Source organism: Ascaphus truei, chromosome 4 (genome assembly GCF_040206685.1).
Source record: "Ascaphus truei isolate aAscTru1 chromosome 4, aAscTru1.hap1, whole genome shotgun sequence".
NCBI classification, from domain to species: Eukaryota; Metazoa; Chordata; class Amphibia; order Anura; family Ascaphidae; genus Ascaphus; species Ascaphus truei.
Window position 1 is genome coordinate 295,120,816 of NC_134486.1, and position 23,171 is coordinate 295,143,986.

The 23,171-nt window shown below is 43.4% G+C and overlaps 1 protein-coding gene across 3 annotated transcripts in view; it reads left to right on the forward strand.

The window, feature by feature from the left end:
* The window catches only part of DSE (dermatan sulfate epimerase), a 93,234-nt gene that overhangs the window by 37,319 nt on the left and 32,744 nt on the right, over nt 1–23,171 (forward strand). The gene's annotated exons all lie outside the window — the stretch shown is intronic.

Consider the following 23,171-nt stretch of genomic DNA (forward strand, 5'->3'; position numbering starts at 1 on the left):
ATTAACCATGTCCTAGTGACCCACAAAACTCACAAGTTCTGCCTCTGTGAGTAGCTTTGGAGGATTTAGAACTCTGGGCAGGAATGGAACTATCCAGCACTACTGCATTCTGTGTTTATCCTTGTTCCTGCCATTGATATCATGTGTTGAACAAATTGTTTTATTTACTTGGGCTACAGGCTGCCAGACGTCCCGTATATACGAGCTTGTCCCTTCTTCCATTGACTTATCCCATTATCCAGAAAGGTCTGTTGGGACACATTTGTCCCATATTTTAGTGCCTGTATGTGAAATGCCTGAACGTTAAATTATTACAATTAAATCAGTCATAATAACGTAATTTGTACTTGAGTGTAATAGTTACCTTTTAAGATTTTAGATGGCGCCTCACTAAATAAGTAAAATAATAGTTAGGACACTGCCTTGTTATCTCCTAATACCATGACTCCCACCGCTAATTGTTAGTTCAGTGGGCGTCTTTCCCTGCCTGGCCAAGCCCAGAGATGAAAATAAAAAAAAACACCAAAGAATATAAAGTAGCGGGAGTTACCATTCAGTTTGAAGCATTTGCAAATCATTCATTACTCATTATGACATTACACTTTCATACTGGATGTCAGCGTCCCATATTATATAAACTTAAATGTGTAAATGTGGCAACCCTCCATGTGCCTCCTGTGTTAACTCGATGAACATTAAGCTTCCAATGTTGTAACATTTTATAGACGCGACCCCCTCTACGCCATTAAAAAAAAAAGTACTTTTTAATAAAGCCCTTTTGCTACTGTGCTGATCAAACCCAGTCTTTTTAAATTCCGTAGTTGCATTCTGAAGACGTTTGCTTCCCAGGCAAATTAAAATAGCTGCTGCCATTCACACACACACTAAAAGAACAGAGCATTCCAGCTGGTGCCATTAAAATAATTTAGGTTACTTATTATATTAAATAATAGGTTTAAACTTGGCAAAAAATCGAAAGCAGTGTCCAGATCGGCACAATATAAACCATGGCACTGAAGAGGACTGTTTTGCTCTCTTGTTTTCCTTCCCAAACCTTTCAAGTAATAAAGAAAAAGATTATTCCACCTCCAGCGAACTATGGAACCAGTTTGAAGAGTTTGCAATTGCTCTGCATTACTGGCATACCACTGGTTTCCATACCATTCAGAACCATCTCCACAAAGCTTTAAGTCAGGGCACAACGTCATGTTATCAAAATTGTTATCAGACATTCTGTTCCCCGAGGTTAACGCCAACCCACATAGCGAATTATATGCAAAAACAGCCGTTCGTTATCTCCAGTATTTCCATTTCGGATTTCCTGCTCCAAACCCTACTTTTCCTGTTTGTTCCTGGTCTAATTACCCTGTCAACAAATATGCTAAAAAGATAAGTCGATTTTAATAGCTGTTTTAAAAAGAGGCGACTGTGTGTGATTTCCTTCTCTGTGTGTTGTCCTGCACTTACTAACCGTGTGCGAGGCCAGCTAACTTAAAGTGAATGACATGCAAATGCTAGCCCCATTTCATCATGGTGATATATAATAAATATATCCAGGGATGTAGCCAGGACTGTAGCTGTAGGACATTTTGATTTGGTGGTGGAGTACATTAGTATGCACCATGCTGCCAGACCAAGCTTGTACCGCACAAACCACTGCGTGCCGCAGATGTGACCTGGCATTGCATCAATACAAGCGTGTGGAGGATAAAACCTCCTTAGCCAGGCAATAGATCTTTAAGAGATCGTCAGATGTATAGGGATAAATACTCCCAACACTGTATATAGAAGTAGAAGAGAACAAAACAGTGCAAAAATGCTTTATAGTATGTTTGAGCAAAGTTTAATAACTATCGCACTCTGAAAACGAGTGTGATACATTGTGTTTTTTTTTTACATTTTATTTAATAGGGTTTTATAAACATACAGATTTCTAGTATATCAGTGTATATATTGATAATGTATTTACAAACAGAAATTATTGTATAATATATATATATATATATATATATATATATAGCTATATATATCTCAGAAACAATTTCATTTTATATGGAATACTTATATCATTTCATATATTTTCATACATATAGTAGTGAATGTAAAAGTTTTAATACATAACACTCAGTTAATACAACACCAATTTTTGTTTTTAATTATAGGTAGAGGATAGGCGGAGAAAAGAGTTATAGGAAAAGAAGGGTAGAAGGGGGAGAAAGTTGGAAAGAGTAAGTGATTGGGGGGGGAAAGAGGAGTATTAAGTATGGAGGTAGAATGTAAAACAAAAAAACAAAAATAGGAGCGCATGAAAATGAAACCAAGAGAAGCCAAAATTAATACATATATTTTATATCAAAGAAAATAGTTCATCATACAAACATACATATATCAGAAATACATAATAAAACCTGTCTAAAATGACACTAATATATTGCAACAGAGCCCTAGCCACCTAGGAGTAAGGGGTGTAAACACCCATGTACACAAGCCCTAGTTGTAACAGGAAGGACGAGGTGCTAGGAAAGCTAGATAGCACAAGAAAAACAGACCTTAGGCACTTCCGTGTACTCCTCGTTATAGGCTGGGCTCGAACAGCAACACAAACAGACCGTCGTCACGGCCGTGCGTTGCTGCGTAATGACGTTACCAACGCGTTTCGTGTCACATGACACTTCATCAGGGGTTGGTCATCAGCTCTCAAGGGGGCGCAGATAAACCTCCCATGGTTCACATATCAACCAATGAAAAGCCTTGTCTAGGTATTGGCAATCAACCATCCAATCAAGAACACCATAACATTACAACATGAATTTGTACACTAACAAAGTACAGAAAATAAAAATAATGAATACATAATGAAAAATAAAAAAATTAAAAATATGTATACATAAAAAACATAGCCAAACACAATTTATAATGGCTACTAATTAGCCTAATGTTAACCATATCACAGCATACTGAAACAATCAAATTAATCAGGGCTGTGACACTCTAAATACCTTTCAATTACACCCTATGTCCATATTATTTAAAATTATGATATAATATATAAAAGACGAGATAAATAATACTCATATCAAAAACAGAAGATAATAATTTGTCGCAGCTGGTCATAGTTAACCCTTTAGGGTCAGAGTGAAACTCGCAGGACCCCTATAGGTAGGTGGGGATAAAAAACACCTCATAACCTAATTAAAAGCAAACCATATGGACAAATAAAGATTGTCATAAAGGGTGAATTATATGTGAACACCAATATACTCATACATTTGCACAATAAATTGCTTATATAATACTCCAAAATTAATACATCATACAGTACATCAATTCCTAATAGTAAAAAGAACCATAGTAGGAGATGTTATAAACTCTATGTGCTTATAGAAACATCGCAGCCTACTAATTCAATAATTGGGTCAGAGCTAAGCTCGCAAGACCCAATATAACATATATCAGAATCTGATCCATATTACTGTCAAGTGACTAAAAGACCATCACAACTGACAGTGTTGGCACCAAAAGTGAATGACCTATTGGATATTAATGAACGTATAGAGGTAATTAAAAAAAAAAAAACATGTCATATTAGTACACTGTAGGAACCAGACATTATTTTAAGAAAGGGGCCAATTCTATCTGCTCGTTTATGGAGGTAGAATGTGGCTGATCGAAATTGGAGTAAAATTGGAGTGTGATACTTTTTAAACTTTGCTCAAACATACTATAAAGCATGTTTGCACTAAGTTTTGTTCTCTTCTATTTCTATATACAGGCATACCCCGCATTAACGTACGCAATGGGACCGGAGCATGTATGTAAAGCGAAAATGTACTTAAAGTGAAGCACTACCTTTTTCCCACTTCTCGATGCATGAACTGTCCTGCAATCGTTATATACGTGCCTAACTGATGTAAATAACACATTTGTAACAGGCTCTATAGTCTCTCCGCTTGCGCACAGCTTCGGTACAGGTAGGGAGCCAGTATTTCTGTTCAGGACGTGCTGACAGGCGCATGCGTGAGCTGCCGTTTGCCTATTGGGCGATATGTACTTACTCGCGAGTGTACTTAAAGTGAGTGTCCTTAAAGCGGGGTATGCCTGTACAGGCATACCTCACATTAACGTACGCAATGGGACCAGAGCATGTATGTAAAGCGAAAATGTACTTAAAGTGAAGCACTCCCTTTTTTACCCACTTATCGATGCATGTACTGTACTGCAATCATATATGTCCATATAACTGATGTAAATAAACACATTTGTAACAGCTCTATAGTCTCCCCGCTTGCGCACAGCTTCGGTACAGGCACGGAGCAGATATTGCTGTTCAGGACATGCTGACAGTTGCATGCGCAAGCTGCCGTTTGCCTATTGGGCGATATGTCCTTACTCGCGAGTGTACTTAAAGCGAGTGTCCTTAAACCGGGGTATGTCTGTATTGGGAGTATTTATCCTATACATCTGACGATCTATTGCCTAGCTAAGGAGGTTTTATCCTTGACATCACGTGAGGTGGGATGATTCACATTCAGTATCATATTGATTTAATGTTTTGCGTTGTTGCATTATGTTCTTTCTCCTTATTTTATATAGCCTGGCAATTTTTGATTTCTGTACATAGTATTTAATGTAGCAATCCAAGTGGCCCGTTCTTTATTTATTTATTTTTGTGTTAAAGCTGCAGTCCAAATAATATCCTACATGTGTGGTTTAAAAAAAAAACAAATCAGTTCTGTACTTTGAGAAAATATTTGTAGCATTTTTGGGGTGGAGAAAAACAATTTTTTTTAAAGAAATGTTTAATGTAATCTAATATAAAGAAGCATTTTTGTTTCTATAGCAACCATTTACAAACTCACATCCCCTTCCTCTTCCGAGACAGGCTCTGGCACACCCCTTTTGCCCTCTCTCTGTAGCAGTGCACTAATTGTATCTAGTGACTGCCTGCTCACATGATCTTCCACACAGAACTTTGCATCTTGGGTACTCTTCTGCAGCACTGACGGTTATTTAAAGAACCCCCGAGGCGAATCTTCAGCGATCTATTACAGGAGAATGGATCGATCGGTAACTTGGCTAATCACTTGTCAGTGCAGATTGTATTCATGCACATATTGAATGGAAAAAATGGCAGCTTGAACTGCAGCTTTAAAAAAAAAAAATGGGATTGAAACGGGGTCTCCCGAGCTTAATCCCATTCATTATGGTTCCAGGTAGCCCTGCTTCTTGAGATACTTACTTTCTTAGGCTGCGGCCAGGCTGACGCTGAGCGGGCGCTCGCGCTTAGCACGATCAAACACATTGCTAAAATGTGTTTGGCCACCGTGAGCGCACGACGCTCAGCAGCTTGCAGAGACAAGGAAATTAGTTTCTGGTGCGTCACATGAGGGCGAACCAGCTCTGTGATGTCATGGCCGCACCCACTGATACGCTCCCGTACGCACGCAACCAGCAGGACACAAAGCCCCCAAGCAGAATGAGTGTTGAGCGCCAGCGCGCTCTAAGGCTGCGGCCCCGCTGCTGCTGTGCTCGCTCATGCTTTGGGAGCGGTGATGTCACCAGCTCTCAGGCATGAGCGATCGCTGTCCTGCAACATTTTTAGAGCAGGAGTGGGTGGGGGGGGGGCGTGGCTATTATGGGAGGGTGTGTGTCATTGGCTGTATAGGGGCTGTCTGTGTTTCTGTGTATCTCTCATATATATATATATATATATATATATATATATCTCCCCCCCCCCCCCTTGCGCTCTCTCTCTCTCCCCCATTGCTCTCTCTCTCTCCCCCATTGCTCTCTCTCTCCCCCCTTGCTCTCTCTCTCTCCACCCCATTGCTCTCTCTCCCGCCCCCACCTGCGTGCTCTCCCCCCCCTGCGCTCTCTCCTCCCCCCCCTGCGCTCTCTCCTCCCCCCCCCCCCCCCCTGCGCTCTATCTCTCCCGGCCCCCCTCTCTCTCACGGGCATTCCCATTCTCTCCCCCTTGCTTTCTCTCCCCCCCCTGCTTTCTCTCCTCTCTCTCACCCTTTCTCTCTCTCTCTCTCTCTCTCTCTCTCTCTCTCTCTCTCTCTCTCTCTCTCTCTCTCTCTCTCTCTCTCTCTCCCCATCTCTCTCTCTCTCTCTCTCTCTCTCTCTCTCTCTCCCTTCTCCCCCCTCTCTCTCTCTCCCTTCTCCCCCCTCTCTCTCTCCCCCTTCTCCCCCCTCTCTCTCTCCCTTCTCCCCTCTCTCTCTCTCTCTCCCTTCTCCCCCCCCCCCTTTCTCTCTCTCCCTTCTCCCCCCCCCCTTTCTCTCTCTCCCTTCTCCCCCCCTTTCTCTCTCTTCCTTCTCCCCCCCTTTCTCTCTCTCCCTTCTCCCCCCCCGCTCCCTTCTCCCCCCTCTCTCTCTCTCCCTTCTCCCCTCTCTCTCTCTCTCTCTCTCTCTCTCTCTCTCTCTCCCTTCTCCCCCCCTTTCTCTCTCTCTCTCCCTTCTCCCCCCCCCCCCTTTCTCTCTCTTCCTTCTCCCCCCCTTTCTCTCTCTCGCTTCTCCCCCCCGCTCCCTTCTCCCCCCTCTCTCTCTCTCCCTTCTTTGCCCCCCCTCTGTCCGTTTGCCCCCCCTGTGTCCGTTTGCCCCCCTCTGTCCGTTTGCCCACCCCTCTCTCTCTCCCTTCTCGCCCCCCCTCTCTCTCTCTCTCTCTCCTTTCTCCCCCCTCTCTCTCTCTCCCTTCTCCCCCCCTCTCTCTCCTTTCTCCCCCCCTCTATTTCTCTCTCCCCCTCTCTCTCTCCCTTCTCCCCCACCACACCACTCCGTTTGCCCCCCCACCACACAGCAGCACTCCGTTTGCCCCCCCCCCTCTGTCCGTTTACCCCCCCTCTGTCCGTTTTCCACCCCCTCTGTCCGTTTGCCCCCTCTGTCCGTTCCTCTGTCCGTTTGCCTCCCTCAGTCCGTTTGCCCCCCCCTCTGTCCGTTTGCCCACCCCTCTCTCTCTCTCCTTTCTCCCCCCTCTCCCTCCCCCCCTCTATTTCTCTCTCTCTCTCTCTCTCTCTCTCTCTCTCTCTCTCTCTCTCTCTCTCTCCCTTCTCCCCCACCACACCACTCCGTTTGCCCCCCCACCACACAGCAGCACTCCGATTGCCCCCCTTTGTCCGTTTGCCCCCCCTTTGTCCGTTTGCCCCCCTCTGTCTGTTTGCCCCCCCTCTGTCCGTTTGCCCCCCCTCTGTCCGTTTGCCCCCCCCTCTGTCCATTTGCCCCCCCTCCTTCCACTTCTCTCTGTTGAATTCAGTGTCAGTGTGTGTGTGTGACAGGAGAGTAGAACACGCCCCCTCTCTCTTCCCATTTGTCAGAGCAGGGTCATGTGACCCTGCTCTCAGCAGGAAAGTATCTCTCCCTTGTCTCCCCAAGCAGAACGCTTGGGAGAGCGTGTGCACGCGCATAAGCTCGCGAGCACAGCGGGAGAGGGGATGTGCTGATTCACATAGAAGGTAAGCGCGCCAAGCGAGCTCAGCGCCAGCAGGGACTCAGTTTTAGGCTGCGTTTATAGTGCCTTGCGACGGCAACACGACGTCGCTCCAAATCAAATACATTGGCTCCATTGCAAGCGCTTATAGTAAGCGCGACGGAGCGATGTTGCAACCCAAAATTTTGAAGCCGGGTCTATTTGATTTTTTTTAGAGACAGTCGCCACGTGACAGTCTCTAAACCAATCAGAGACCGTGGCCCGCCCCCTTTTGTGACGTCGCTGGCGACAGTCGCTGAAAATGAAATTATAACTTTCGCTGGTGGCAACAGTGACGGCTGAGCTTAAAGTGCGTGCTCAAGCGATCTCTGCACATATGGTTTCAGGCGATGGGGAGGCATGGCTATGAGGTCACGGAATTGGTTTGCCGTGATTGTCTGAACTGCTCACATGACGCGGCCGTTACTTCAAAAGACCATATTTTTGTTTTTTCAAAACGCGGTCACACCACCGTGCACTAGCGGCGGCCTCTAAGGGACTTTGCAATTTGTACTTGCCGTGTGTGCAAGTGCCATCGCACACAGTATAATCTCAGCCTTAGACGTGCCGGTAAACCCCTTGTCATACGGACCAATAAGAAGCCGTACCGCATGATGTCACGGATTCCTATTGGCCCGAGGGGGATAAGTAAATGATGGTGATGGGGAGTGTAGACGGACGTTCACAGAGGTACACAATTGGAGACTTTTATAAGGTGAAATTATAATAAGGCTTTATTGTGCCTTTTCCTTTTCATCAGGAAATCCATCCAAACACAGGGGGGGGGGGGAACAAAGCTTCTATTCACTTGGGAGTATTTCTAGTGAAACACTATGCAATAATTCACATCTCCCTTAGTCAAGCATTTCTCCCAGCCCCAAACACATAGCATGAAATAAGCAGATATAAGAAGTCTCTTAAGAATGAAAGTCTTATCTGTTTCTTGGAGGGAAAATCTTCTCAGTTCCTTGTTCAGCTCCCTTCACTCAGGGTGTGTCAGCTTCAGGTTTAGTAGTTTTCCCTGTGTCTTGAAATCAGCTCTGCTGTGTCTTCTGGCAGAGCTCAAGACATGTGGTGTCTCTAAAGGTCAGCTCACAAGTGAGCTAAGGAGTCACTTCCTGTCTCAACAGAAAGGCTTTTGTAAGCAATCTAAATCAGGCAGGTGGTGTTTATTAATTGACTACCAGCAGTTAACCACCATACTGCTAGATTAAAGGCACATTACTTGAACAGGGATTACTCCCCTGTTACATACCTCCCCAGTTTGTGGGAAGCTCGGGCTTGCCACGGCCAAAGCCCATCCTTCCACTCTCATTCTAGATATCTCTGTGACTTGAATGAGAGTGGATGGAGGAAGAGAACCCTCAGTCCTGCTGGGATTGGAGCCCTTTCTCCAGTTTATTCGTGTCTCCTCCTGAAGGTGCTTGAGATCAGCACCCCTCAGTCGTTTGAGGAGGACTTTTCCAAGTATAGTCTTTTTTCTACGTGCGCAGTCATGAGATTTCCCTCGCGTCGGGTGCTCGTCTTATTGTAGGCATACTGTATGGCAGCAGTTGCAGAGCGTTTAAAAACAGCCCCTTTTAGATTAAGTTGCAATTCCACACCCACTTCCAGAGAATGTCCCATCTCTTCAGCTTCATCAGCTAAGGATTCTTCTGGTTTTAATTCAGCACGTGTACCTTCTTTTGTTGCCTGGTGGGTGGCTGAAGTTTTGCTAGTGCTACCTTGTCTTTTAGATGAGCGGTATTCCCAGCTCTCACTGTACCCTTGTCTTCATGGGTTTTTGATGTTGTGGGATACTGACGCTTAGTCAGGGTCAATACTTGTCCTTGTAGGACTGTAATCTCATCCGCGAGAGATCCCTGTTTTTTGAGTGCGTCTTGCAAGTCTCTTCTCAGCGAATTTGTCTGCATGCTTTGCTTTCTCTGAGCTTGCTTCCACATTTGTATTGCATTGTGAAGCACTATGAACTTCTTTGCTTGGGCCACAGTTACTTGTTTCAGTTTCTGGACCTTTTTGTGCTCCCTTTTGTGCCGCGTCACCTGGGTTCTAAGCTTGGCTTTTTGCGTTGCTTTGGTGATGCTCAGGGTAGCCTTCAGTTTCTCATGCTGCTTTGCGGGGACATACTGGGTCATCAGACTTTTCTGCAGCACTTGAATTTCTTTAATAGCCTGCAGATTGTCATCCTGCAGAGTTCGCTGCTTCTCCTCTGCCTTCTCGAGGTGCGTACGCAGACTTTGCAGTTGGTTCTGCAGTCGGTGCTCTGCTTCAAACTTCTCACCTTCCAAAAGTCTATTTATTTCTTTAAGCTCGTCCAGCTTTTCATTTTTTTCCTTGACGTCGTTTGTCAAATTAAAATTTTCTTCTTTGAGTTTTACGTTTTTTCTTTGTAATCTTAAATGTTCTCCTTTTTCAGTCTCTGTATTATTCAGGGCCTCTTTCCAGTCCTCCTTCCATTTACGCACTTCTGCTTTGAGACAGTCTCCTGGCGTGAGATATCCTTCTCTAGGTTGAGGGTCTGAAGCTCCTTCTGGGAGACTTGGAGATTTGTATTAAGATTGGTAATAGTTTCTTTAGCAATGTCCAGCTCCTCAGTGAGACTGTGTAGTTCCTTTCTGGAAACTTCCAGGTCTGTGCGGCAGCTGTTGGTCTCATGATGTGAGGCATCCAGTGCTCTGCGGAGTGTCTGAACCTCCTTTCTGAGATAGTCCACCTTTATCCGGACACTGTTGACCTCCTGTTGCGAGGCATTCAGCTCTATGCGAAGAGTGGGAACCTGTTGCTGGAAGACTTTCATCTGCTTCAGTGCCTCCTCATACTTCCGTTTTAGCGTAGCAACCATTTTATCAGATTGGCTCTGCTTTTCATCCATGGCGGAAATAGTAGCATTTGCAGTATCTAGCTCAGTCTTGAGATCGTCCAATTCTGTCCCAGATTCAGAGTACATTGCGAGCACCGTCATCTCTAACTCAGCATTATCTGCTCTCTCAAGTTTCAATTGTTCTCGAAGTAGATCACAGTCACGCCTGGCAATTTTCAGGGCGTCTTCAGGGCTGGTCAAGCGATCGTCACTCACTGGTTCCGGCTCCGCTTCCCTGGGATGACTGGTTGAGGGTTCCTCACTGTTGGCACCGGACAGACACTTCTTTGGGGTACACGACTTCTGCCTTGGGCCCTCTGGATATTCGGTTAACCGCGGGACGAATTCTCCATTTTCTCTAGGCTGCAGGGCAACTTGGTCCCCCTTTTTCTCCACAGGATCTGCGGATGTGTCTGTTCCTTCCACGGTAAGTGAAGAACCGCTTTTCTTTTTCTTTTTCCGCCTTTTTGTTTTGGATGACTCCGTCCCATCAGGAATACTGGGGTCTCCTTTATTTGAAATTTTAGCAGCGTCACTGGATTCACTCGGCTTTTCTTGCAACTGTAATAGCTGACGGAAATATTCGGTGATCCACTGCTCCCGCTCTGTCTCCTGCTGATCATATTCGTCATCAAAGCGAGCGATCTTTTCTGTTCGTGCCGAGTTCAGGCACCCCCACCATTCTTGGGGTGTTTTGTGGGTGTGACTCGGTTCGGGTTCCCCGTAAGAGAAGTCTTCCTCTTTATTGGACTGGAAGGGCCACTCTTCCGTGGGGTAGGGTTCATTACAGGAACGCTGCATCTTGTCCTCCATTTTTAGGCTATCAGGTGTAATTTTCTTCCTGACCTCAGGAGGCGCTATTGCAGCTGTTGCCACTGTATTTGCTAGAACCCCCAATTGGGGTAGTCCTACAGGTGGTCATACCCTGCTTGTAGAGGTCGTAGCTCTCACAGGCATCTCTGTAGACTTTTCTTTCTTGGGTAATTTTTTACAATATCAGCAGTCATGTGCATGCATTTTCGCTAATAAGGTATACAAGATGTGCAGTTGCTAGGTAAAAACGTCTATTTGCTTTACACCATTTTCTTGCTAGGTGTAATCTCTCATTAGGTATGCTGAATGTGTAGTTGCTAGGAAAAATCTTCTGTTTGCTTTACACCATTTACTTGCTTGGTGCAATCTCTCCGCTTCAGCAACAGAATTTGTTTTTCTTTCTGAGTTCAGTAATTTTCAGTCTCATCTTTGGGTATTATGGCATTCACACTTTACCCTTTGGGTGTCCGTTTTTGCTCCCAAGATATATATAGGCAGACATTTTTTTACTTGCAGAAAAAAAACCATTCTTTGCAGTGGACTATTTCTTTCATTCCCGGCAGGGTGACTCAACACTCAGCAATTGCCTTTGAAAAACCTTTTACACAGTTCAGAAATCCCTTTTCCCCTATAGGGCAATTTTACACTCGGCATTTGTTTGCTAAAAATTCCCCTTTTCACACTTTTCTGCATATACTCCATTCACAGCTGGTAGCCCTATGCGGTGTGGCAACCTTTATTTGCAAAATCAGTACCACTCGTGGGTCCCCATCTGTATTCACTGCTTCAGCGAAACTTTTGAAAACAACAAACACCTATCCCTTTTTAAGGGCTGACTCACTTCTTGAACCCTGACTATGGCTGGAAGGCAAAACCCCTATTTCAATGACCATATTACACTTTGTTATAGGCAAATAAGGTTTTAGCTGTTTCAGCAGTCTCTCTCCTCTTGGGATTGGGGCAAAGAGTCCATCTGTGGTTTTGTAAGTTTTCAGTGTGTGTATCCCTTTAACTCTGATCTCTGCTGCATGAGAAAAAAAAAATTCTAAGTTGCTCAGACTTGTTTGTAGGCAAAAAGCATAAAAAAATTTCACATAAAAAATCTTCGGTCCTTTTTAACTACAAAGACACCTCTCATCTCACTTCGGACACCATATGTAGACGGACGTTCACAGAGGTACACAATTAGAGACTTTTATAAGGTCAAATTATAATGAGGCTTTATTGTGCCTTTTCCTTTTCATCAGGAAATCCATCCAAACACGGGGGGGGGGGGGGGGAACAAAGCTTCTATTCACTTGGGATTATTTCTAGTGAAACACTATGCAATAATTCACATCTCCCTTAGTCAAGCATTTCTCCCAGCCCCAAACAAATAGCATGAAATAAGCAGATATAAGAAGTCTCTTAAGAATGAAAGTCTTATCTGTTTCTTGGAGGGAAAATCTTCTCAGTTCCTTGTTCAGCTCCCTTCACTCAGGGTGTGTCAGCTTCAGGTTTAGTAGTTTTCCCTGTGTCGAGAAATCAGCTCTGCTGTGTCTTCTGGCAGAGCTCAAGACATGTGGTATCTCCCAAGGTCAGCTCACAAGTGAGCTAAGGAGTCACTTCCTGTCTCAACAGACAGGCTTTTGTAAGCAATGTAAATCAGGCAGGTGGTGTTTATTAATTGACTACCAGCAGTTAACCACCACACTGCTAGATTAAAGGCACATTACTTGAACAGGGATTACTCCCCTGTTACAGGGAGGTTGTAAGGGGACAAAGGGAAAAAAAAGGCACAATTAAAGAGTAGGCTGGAAATTATCTTTTCTGGCGCTGAGGTGAGGCGAAGAAGATTGTACTTGAAATTTCTTCTGTTGAGCTGTGACCTCAGGAAAAGGAGAAAAAGAAAAGACAAAACATTGCAGGGAACCTGCAATGGTGTATTACCCAAGGGATAACAAAATTATATAATGAAGGAGCAATTTATTACAATGTTAAAATAACAAGGTTAAAATAACCATGGATAACAATTAATGAACATACATATAATAATACACATTAATATAATAAAAATGAATGAATAATGGACAAGTGCCTAGGCACTATCCACACTCTTGCACTTCGGAACTTAGTCCAATAGTTCCTTTCTTTGCTCCGCCTGGTTAAAATTGAAAACCTACTCACCAAAAGTGAATAGGAAATAGGCACTTGGTTTTATTGGTCTTTGCCGTTGATATCACTGCTCGCCTGGTGGTATATTCGTCTCTGCAGCCGGGGATCCGATTCAGTGTTCCTGCATGAAATGCTTCCTGGAATACACACGATCCGCTGGCGTGATGACGTCACCAGTATTGGTCCTCTGCTACGGTGGCTCAACGGTGCCAAAAAACCTTCCAACGCGTTTCGAAAGCACAAATTATGTCTCTCTTCGTCAGGAACGCTGAATCGGATCCCCGGCTGCAGAGACGAATATACCACCAGGCGAGCGGTGATATCAACGGCAAAGACCAATAAACCAAGTGCCTATTTCCTATTCACTTTTGGTGAGTAGGTTTTCAATTTTAACCAGGCGGAGCAAAGAAAGGAACTATTGGACTAAGTTCCGAAGTGCAAGAGTGTAGATAGTGCCTAGGCACTTGTCCATTATTCATTCATTTTTATTATATTTATGTGTATTATTATATGTATGTTCATTAATTGTTATCCATGGTTATTTTAACCTTGTTATTTTAACATTGTAATAAATTGCTCCTTCATTATATAATTTTGTTATCCCTTGGGTAATACACCATTGCAGGTTCCCTGCATGTTTTGTCTTTTCTTTTTCTCCTTTTCCTGAGGTCACAGCTCAACAGAGAAGAAATTTCAAGTACAATCTTCTTCACCTCACCTCAGTGCCAGAAAAGATAATTTCCAGCCTTCAATCCGATTCTGTGTAGAAGATACCAGAATAATCTTTTCAAGGTAGCTCCAGGACTACCAATTGGACACTGTATCTAAGGTTTATTATTGTTGTTTGCATAAGCGCTGATTTTACACCTATTTTTTCACCTACAATTGAAGAGTAGGTGATCCCTACCTTCTCGATGTTGTCCTCCTTCGTGTCTCCAACCCCACGTGGAGCCTGTTTTTCTCAGCAGCAGCGCAGCGAAGCAGCCATGCGCACATCGGGCCAGCCCTGTACCGACGAGGAGTGCTCTGGTCTGGACCAGATTACCACACTAGTGACAGTGCGTGCGCACCACTCTGCCTGCCCCTGACTTTGATGGCACTTTGTTCCGATTTCCCAGTGTTTGAAATTTGATTCCGGTGAGCTGATCCCGAGAACTGGAAACGCTGCTGATCTCATTAGAATTGCCTTACCGGCATGTTAAGTTGGCACCACCTAGCATTAGCTTAACATGACTTGCGTTACAACTGTCTTACCTACAGTTGGTGTTCTCCCCCTCCTGACACTGAAAAAATGGGGGTAATAGAGAGAGTCAAATTTTACTAGTCCCAAATACTACATTCCCTGAAGCACACCTTCAAACAACATGTGGAGACACCTGTGCACAAAAAGGAGAAAACCTGGTATATATGCTAATAGGATATGCAAAGTATATTTATTTAAATAACTCTTTCGCACGGTTCGCAACCTCATGCAAAATGTTCACACATCTCCTATTTAAAGCGCATGGACATACACAAACTCAGATTGCAACTGTAATAAGTAGGACTGCAATTGGCCATGTAAAACCTTCTATACCATCTTTAATAATGGTTTCAATATATACATGGGCAAGATGAGACTAGCCAACCTAGAATAGGTAATACAAATAAATAACATTGAAGGACATAATATGTTGACCCATTGGTTACAAGTGGGCAGCTAGTCATGATCAACTAGTTGGCCACTCGGACTACTAAAGGCTTAATATTGCACATATGGATGTTTATACATTTGTGTTTTATTTGTGGGCTGATTGTTGTATGTTAACGTCTTTGGTGCCTGAAGACATTCCTTTACAATGCATTGGCAGCCTCGGACATCAAAGGAGTAAAATAATTTTCTCCTATAGTATGGAAGAAACCACAGTATCTCTGGTAACCCTTCAAAAAAAAATGTTTTGGAATTGAAAAACAGGGCCACACTTTATATTCAGGAATACTTGGCAAACACACTGCAATGCTCTTCCAGTAAATAATGCACCGCAAAACCAGATTATCAAAAATGTAAGAACATAAGGTTTGATTCATAATTAAAAACTAACAGACTTTATTTGATTTGGTGTTCCTGTGCATGATTTCTGGCAATGCGTTGCAGTGTTTTCAAAGGGTCCCTGAATGAAGTACTGCAGCCAGCTCGCCATGAGTCATATGGAAGGAGGCATTCATGCTATGCAGAGCCTGATGATTCAATACTGACGATACGGGGTTCCTTATTGGAGATACTATTGTTACTTACCTTTTGTAGGCTTTTATTACGATTCAGAGCAATTGCTCATTCTTATGTGTATTTTCTGTGAGCACCAGGGATTCTGGGCTGTTTGCTACACCTTTCATGTGATGATTAGCTTAGAGTTTTTAGACATTTTTAATCTTTAATCAAAACCAACACAAAACATCTGCCCTAAAGGAGCTGGTCTGCTTCAGATACCACAAAGGAATAGAAGAACTTGGTTTGTGTATATCATATTTTACAAAAGGCAACTTTCTCCTGCGCGCACTTTATTATTATTTTTTTTTTACGTTTCATTTTTTTTAAATTAGGTACAGTACCAATAATGGTGATATATATACAGTGTTCGACAAACCTATACATTTGCTCGCCCCGGGCGAGTGGATTTAACCCCTGGGCGAGTAAATATTGGCCCAAGCAGCACACGTTTCGTACTAGGTGGCGAGTAGATTTGTTTGTGTGGCGAGTAGATTTTTTGGTGATTTGTCAACACTGTATATGTATATGTATATGTATATGTATATGTATATATATATATATATATATATTGGTCGACAAATCACCAAAAAATCTACTCGCCTCCTAGTACCACACATGTGTTGCTTGGGCCAATAGGAGCTCGCCACGATGTTAAATCCACTCGCCCGGGGCGTGTAAATGTATAGGTTTGTCGAACACTGTATATATATATGTATATATGTATATATATATATATATATATATATATATATATGTATGTATATATGTATATATATATAAAAAATAAATAGATGATACCGTTCTGTGGCTAACGAAATGCTTTTATTTGTGCGAGCTTTCGAGATACACTGATCTCTTCGGCGATGTTACTATATATATATATATATATATATATATATATATATATATATATATATATATATATATATATATATATTTATAAAACAAAATGTGTGCAAAGGAAAAAGTTGCTCTTTGTTATTCCAAGAATAGCGGAGTGGAGTCCCTGCTAATCTCCAGACCAGGACCTTGGACAGGACTAAGGCTAATGCCGCTGAGCATGCTTGAGAGCGGTGACGTCACCAACTTTCCAGGCATGAGCGCAGGCTGTCCTGCATAATTTTGCAAGCGCGAGCAGGGGGGGCGTGTCATTGGCTGGATCAGGGCTATTTCTGTGTGTGTGTGTGTGTGTGTGTGGCAGTGTGCATTGACTGGCGGTGATTGGTTGTTGATGGGTCATGTGACCCTTCAGCACGCTTCAAAATCAATTTGATCCTAGCTTGGGAGAGCGTACGTGCATGTGTGCGCGCGCCGCGTGAGCATGGCTGTACAGATTGCTTTTAACTGAAGTCGCGCTCAATTGCATTGTGGACGCTGCTTAAGGCAGCGACCCCCAATCTATCCAGGCCCAATACATGTGTCGGCGTGCATTTAGCTGCTGCGCTGTACTGCAAGTTTTCTCACAAAAATTTTTTTATGTGTATCTTGAGACGGCGGTGTGGCCACGCCCTCGCCGACGGTTCAGCCAATGAGGGCGAACCAGCCGCGTGAGGTCATGGCAACGCCACCGCAAAACCCCCACCACGCCCCCTCCCATCGCAAACTCTCCCTCTTCCAGGACCGCGATCTGCGGTGAAGCGCTGTGCACGCGCCGCCTCCTCGCCGGGTGCGCGTGCACAGAACGCACTGGGACCGCAGATTTTTAAATCTCCCTCGCTCTCGCTCTCTTTTTTTCAGGTTCCCTTGTTTCTTATCAACCATAATCTTGTCATGTCTGCTTTGCATACAGGATAAAGTTGAAATGGATGACCCACTTATGAATTATCGACGTTTCGGTCTCAGTATGGATCTTTTGTCAAAAACATTGGTCTATCTAAACAAATAAGATACTATTTTTGTTACCGTCTACATATTTAGTAGACACACATAATCAACCAGGATTATATATAGCCCCCTAATATTGCACTCAAGGTTGGTGACAAAATAGGTACAATGTCACACCGTAGGAGGCCACAAAATAACCTAATCCCAAAATAGGGTAACCGCCAAAGATCACATACAAAAGAAAATAATAAATGCTTTAATCATATATAATAAAAACGACGAAACACAATAAAAATGCACCTGAGTGCATGGATAAAATCCCCAAATGTGTGGAGTCACGGAACAAAAACATGAACAAGTACTGTTTAGAAAACACCCAGCTGTAAATCTGACAAAAGCTGTATTTAGCTGCAAACAAAGTCCCATACAGACATATAAGGCTGTAAACCAATATGCCAAGATAAATAAATAAGGGACAACGTTGAATAGGTATGAAAGAACCCACAATGTGTTCACATATAACCTGTAGAGCAGTCTCCTGCGTCTAGTGCAGCAGCTGCTGGTGCCCCGCAAATAATCTGGAGCTGGCCATGATGCGTTCAAGTATAACCTACTTAGCAGTCTCCTGCATCTATTCTAGCCGCAGCCGGAGCCCCGTGAATGATCTGGAGCCCGCTGCACAGTATACACGCATAACCCGATCAACAATCTCCTGCGTCTAAGTGTAGCAGCAGCTGGAGCCCCGTGAGTGCTCTGGAGCTTGCCGTGATGCGTATAACATACAACCTGATCGGCAGTCTCCTGCGTCTGAGTATAGCAGCAGCTGGAGCCCCGTAAGGAGTATAGGGCTTGCTTTGTCTCCTTCCACAAGCCGCGTGTACGTCAGCGTAATGACATCACGCGTTCCCCGACGTACGTTTCACGCGTCAACCGCGCGCTTTCTCAAGGGGAGGAGTGTTCAGACCTTATAAACCTCCCTGGAGGGGAGCGGCGGATGACGTATGTCAGTGAACCGTTAAAGGGACATACTAGGGAACAAATAAACCCTAACAAAAACATAAATGAATCAACCGGGGGGGGGGGGTGGGGGGAGGAGAGGGGAAGGGAAAACAACTGGAGGGAAGGTAAAAAACAATATGATAGCAGACATGAGCCAAACCACCATATAATGAAAAAATCACATAAGAGGCCCATATGTAATGAGTCACTGTAACAGGGGACTTATCCCTGTTCAGTAATGTGCCTTTAATCTAGCAGTGTGGTGGTTAACTTCTGGTAGTTAATTACTAAACACCACCTGCCTGATTGAGATGGCTTACAAAAGCCTGTCTGTTCAAACAGGAAGTGAGAACTCTTTAGCTGACACCTGAGCTGAACTTAGACACACACTTGTCTTGAGCTCTGCCAAAAAGATAGCAGAGCTGCTTTCAAGACACAGGGAAACTTCTAAACCTGTATGCTGACCAACCCTGAAGGGAGCTGAAGCAGGGACAGTGAAGATATTTCCCTCCAAACCACAAGGACCAAATAAGACTTCTAAAACCTTGATGCTAATATTTTCTGTGCATGCATGGGTGCGGTTCCAGGAGAGCAGAGAAGCTTACAAACAGATAAGACTTTTATTCTTAAGAGACTGCTTATATCTGCTTATTGCATGCTATGTTTTGGAGCTGGGGAGAAATGCTAGACTAGGGAGATGTGAATTGATTGCATAGTGTTTTCACTAGAAATACTCCCAAGTGAATGGAAGCTTTGTCCCCCCCCCCCCCCCCTTGTTTGGATGTTTTCCTGATAAAAAGGAAAAGGCACAATAAAGCCTTATTATAATTTCACATTATAAAGCCTCCTAATTGCGTACCTCTGTGAACGTCCGTCCACAGTCACTATATACTGTGAAAATGTTAAGCAGGTAAACAGAAAATGAACAGTACTTGTTTTTGTTCCATGACTCCACACATTTGGGGATTTTATCCATGCACTCAGGTGCATTTTTATTGTGTTTCGTCGTTTTTATTATATATGATTAAAGCATTTATTATTTTCTTTTGTATGTGATCTTTGGCGGTTACCCTATTTTGGGATTAGGTTATTTTGTGGCCTCCTACAGTGTGACATTGTACCTATTTTGTCACCAACCTTGAGTGCAATATTAGGGGGCTATATATAATCCTGGTTGATTATTTGTGTGTCTACTATTGTGTTCTCTCCCTTGCACCAGGTTGTTTATTTTCAAGACTTTATGTACGTGTGTCTGGGGTAGCGACGTGTTCTCTGTGTATATTCGTCTACATATTTATCCAGGAACGGTGATTGTCTGGCTCAATGTGCATCTGTGGCATGAAAACCTATGGGTAACGGTAGTTCTCCTCTTTACCTTTTCATAGACTGGTCTGCATACAAATCAGTGGTCAAAGTGGCTTAAAACAAGTAGTGGTATTGTGTCTAACTGTATTAACATTAGAGACAACCTCTTTCTGGCTATTTTTGTGGAACGATTATACTATTAAAATGAGAGAGGGGGAACAAAAGTGCTGCTACTACTTTATGGAAAACGACACAATATGTATTATAATAGGGTGGATAAACATGAAATAATTCTCGGAGCTGGCGTTTTTGTTAGGCACCGAGGCTGTTAAGACTAACCCCGCTTCCCACTCGTCGACAGCTCTGTTACGGTGTGCTCCTTGAGAAAGCGCTGTTTAAGCGTGAAACGCGTGGGAGTGCTATTCCCCTGTTTTGTCCTTATCATGTTTTTTGTTTTTACCATGTAGTTAAATAAATATTTTTTATTTTTCATACCTTCCTGTGAGTTGTTGAGTTCTCTTTCTATGGGTACGCAGTCAAGCCTATCCCTTGCTACTTTTTTCCTGTCACGGTGTGCAGTATCTGTGACAGTCTCACATGCACTCGCTTCCCCCTTGCCGCAGTGTCCATTGGGAGCAGGAGCAGAGGACAGTGTACAGGAGGGCTCCAACTTGCTCTGCCACCAACCCTTTGACTTGCTACGCCCCCAGCTGTCACACAGCCTCTCCCTCCTGCTCTCCGATTTTACCTCTTCTCTTCCCCTCTGCTCCCTTCAGTGAGTTGCACAGTGAGGACTTGACCTGTCAATCACCGCCGCTGTCGGTCCCAGCGCCTCCAGGTCTGGCTTTGATGTAGCTGGGGAGTGCTGTCGTCGGTGGCTGCGCTGATTGACAGGTCAGTCCTCAATGCGCCAGGGGGGAAATGTTAAGCCTGGGATTTTTCCATCCCTGATTTATAGTGAATATAAAACGTGACCCCACAGAATATCCATTGTGTTCATCGTGAACATCCATTATTCAGTGTTTTCTGGTTGCTACATGTTTGTGTTGAAAAAAGTAAAAAGTCTGTCAGGCAGTGGCAGAGGATTTGTTTCCAACATTTTAAAATACTAAATATTATGACCTATGGACTTTTGAGTGCTGGAAAACTGGCTGCATCTGGTCTTCCAACACTTAACCACATCACTTGGTATAGATATCACATGGTTCCTGGCAGGCCGCCCAGGATGTGAATGGTAGTGGAGGATACTCAACTTCTTCTTGGATTGTGTTCACCACTCCATTGGCGCATTGAATGAGATCTCACCCTAAAAAACTAGTATTTAAGGTATGTGTACCATAAACACAATCGGGCCTTTAAAATGCGACCTTTTATGACATGCAAGAAAGGTCGTGGAGCACTAAAGGGGACAAAGAGGTGGGGCGGTTTGATGCTTTAAGTAGCAAATGCTCTTAAGTGATGAAAGTTGAACAAGGTGTTTTCGTAAGAGCGAGTCCATATTTAGTTATCTCTGCCAATTTTTCTGTGGCGTATTTTCTGGACAGAATTTACATATTTGGAAAACTGAGAAAAATATAGTCTGTTTCTCTTTGTCTTTAAACTTCAACATCTGCTAAACTGAGTTTATTATGACTTATTGGCAGAAATGCATATTACATCTGAGCTGATTTGGTTCACATTCAGTTACTACTATGTACTTTTACTGCTGCAAATAAGTATCTGGAGATCAAAGGGTTCAGAAATGCAGTATCCATAGGTCATTTAAACAAGACCAGGTACCACCATTGCTGTGGTACGAAGGAATTGAGGCTTTCTAATATGAAACCGTAACACAGAACTGTAGTATTGCTGAATACGTTTTTTTTTTCTCTTCATTGGTGCCTTGTAATGCACAAGACCCCCTAACTAAAAGTGGATCAGATACTGCTTGTGAAGGTGTTCTTGTTGGATATTAAAATATAGGAGGGGGCAGGTTTCACTGAAAAACAATGATGCAGGTCTTCCTCTCCAGAAATGTAACTGTATGTTAAAAACATAAGTTACAATGGGCTCTATGTATCAAGAGCTACGTGTGTGTTGATTTACAGTACTTGCGTTACAAAGGATTTTTTTTTCCCTTTCTGAAGCGCAAGAAATGTACAGTGTGAAGTGCATTTCTACGGTTTTATAATTTGGTGTATTCTGTGCTAGTATTCTGCACTAAAATAAAAGACTTGCACCACCATCAAGAAAAGTAACGCAAGCCATACATTTTTTTTTTAATAGATCTGCGCTAATGTGTAAAAGTAACGTCACCCTAACTCGTCCTACTTGTTCCATCATTCATCTCATTGCAGACAGATACCTGAAAATTACGTAGCTTGGCGTAGGTATATTTCAGTGTGGATTGCGACAAAAATATGACTTTGCGACGGAATTTGCCCTTTGATACAGTACATAGAGCCTTATATATTTATAATTGTCCCACAGTCTTTCAAATATATGCTAGGTTGTTAAACATGCAGATCAACAAAATAAATGTGTTGTATAAATTGACCACACAGGTAGGATATTGCTTGAACTGCAGTTTTAACACACCTGAGAGGTGCATCTTCTCCCTGTGGTAACACCCACATGGTGGATCAGGCCCCCCCTTTTTACGGCTTGATCTGCTTGAATCCCTTTTACTTTGAGTCCCCTTCTGTGATCTTGGCCTTGTCTGTGTAACTTTACTGTTACTCCCCCATCACTGCTTGGGAACTGCAACTTCCTCAGGGCTGAAACTGTGGGTGCTGATCACTCATACATCCTGTTGCCTTTTGCATGGCCCACAGTGGCATGTCTACATTCCCTTCTGTAAGACATGCTTGTATTTATGGCCATATACAAACATAACTCATGGGGTACTATCCCTGTCTTAGAACACAATAATAGGGGTCCTGAACTATACTGTGGTGAAAGCCTTCCCTATCTCTGAGCTGGGTTACTGCTATTCTGGAACTCCCCCAGAATCCCATCCTTCTTTCTTATATACCTCCGACACAGACTGTTGTCATCACTGGGTGGAGCTTGCCTTCTACTCCATGGTTAACTCCTAGTGTGCTTTTAGTAACCCCACCAAGCGAAAGGAGATTACATGTATTTAGAAGAGTCTTCTGTCTAGCACAAGCATGTTTGTACTCGTCTCTGTTGGGTGACTATTCCACAAATCCGCCACCCTTTCCATGATCAAGGACTACCTCACATTTCCCCGAGCCTGCCACCCTCCAGCTTCAGAGCATGGCCTCTTGTTGTAGCATTTACAGTTCTCTTAAACACGCTTCCTGCCTGTATTTTATTGTTTCCCTTTTTTATGTATTTAAGTTGGTCATATAATGTCACTGAATTGACTCCATTACTATGTCACCTTAGCATACAATATTTGCCAACAATTCAATCACTGTGTAGACTATCACAAGATTTGCAACTTATTTACCTTTGGGACAGTATCAAAGGCCTTGCTAAAAATCTAGCCTACATCCATTGCT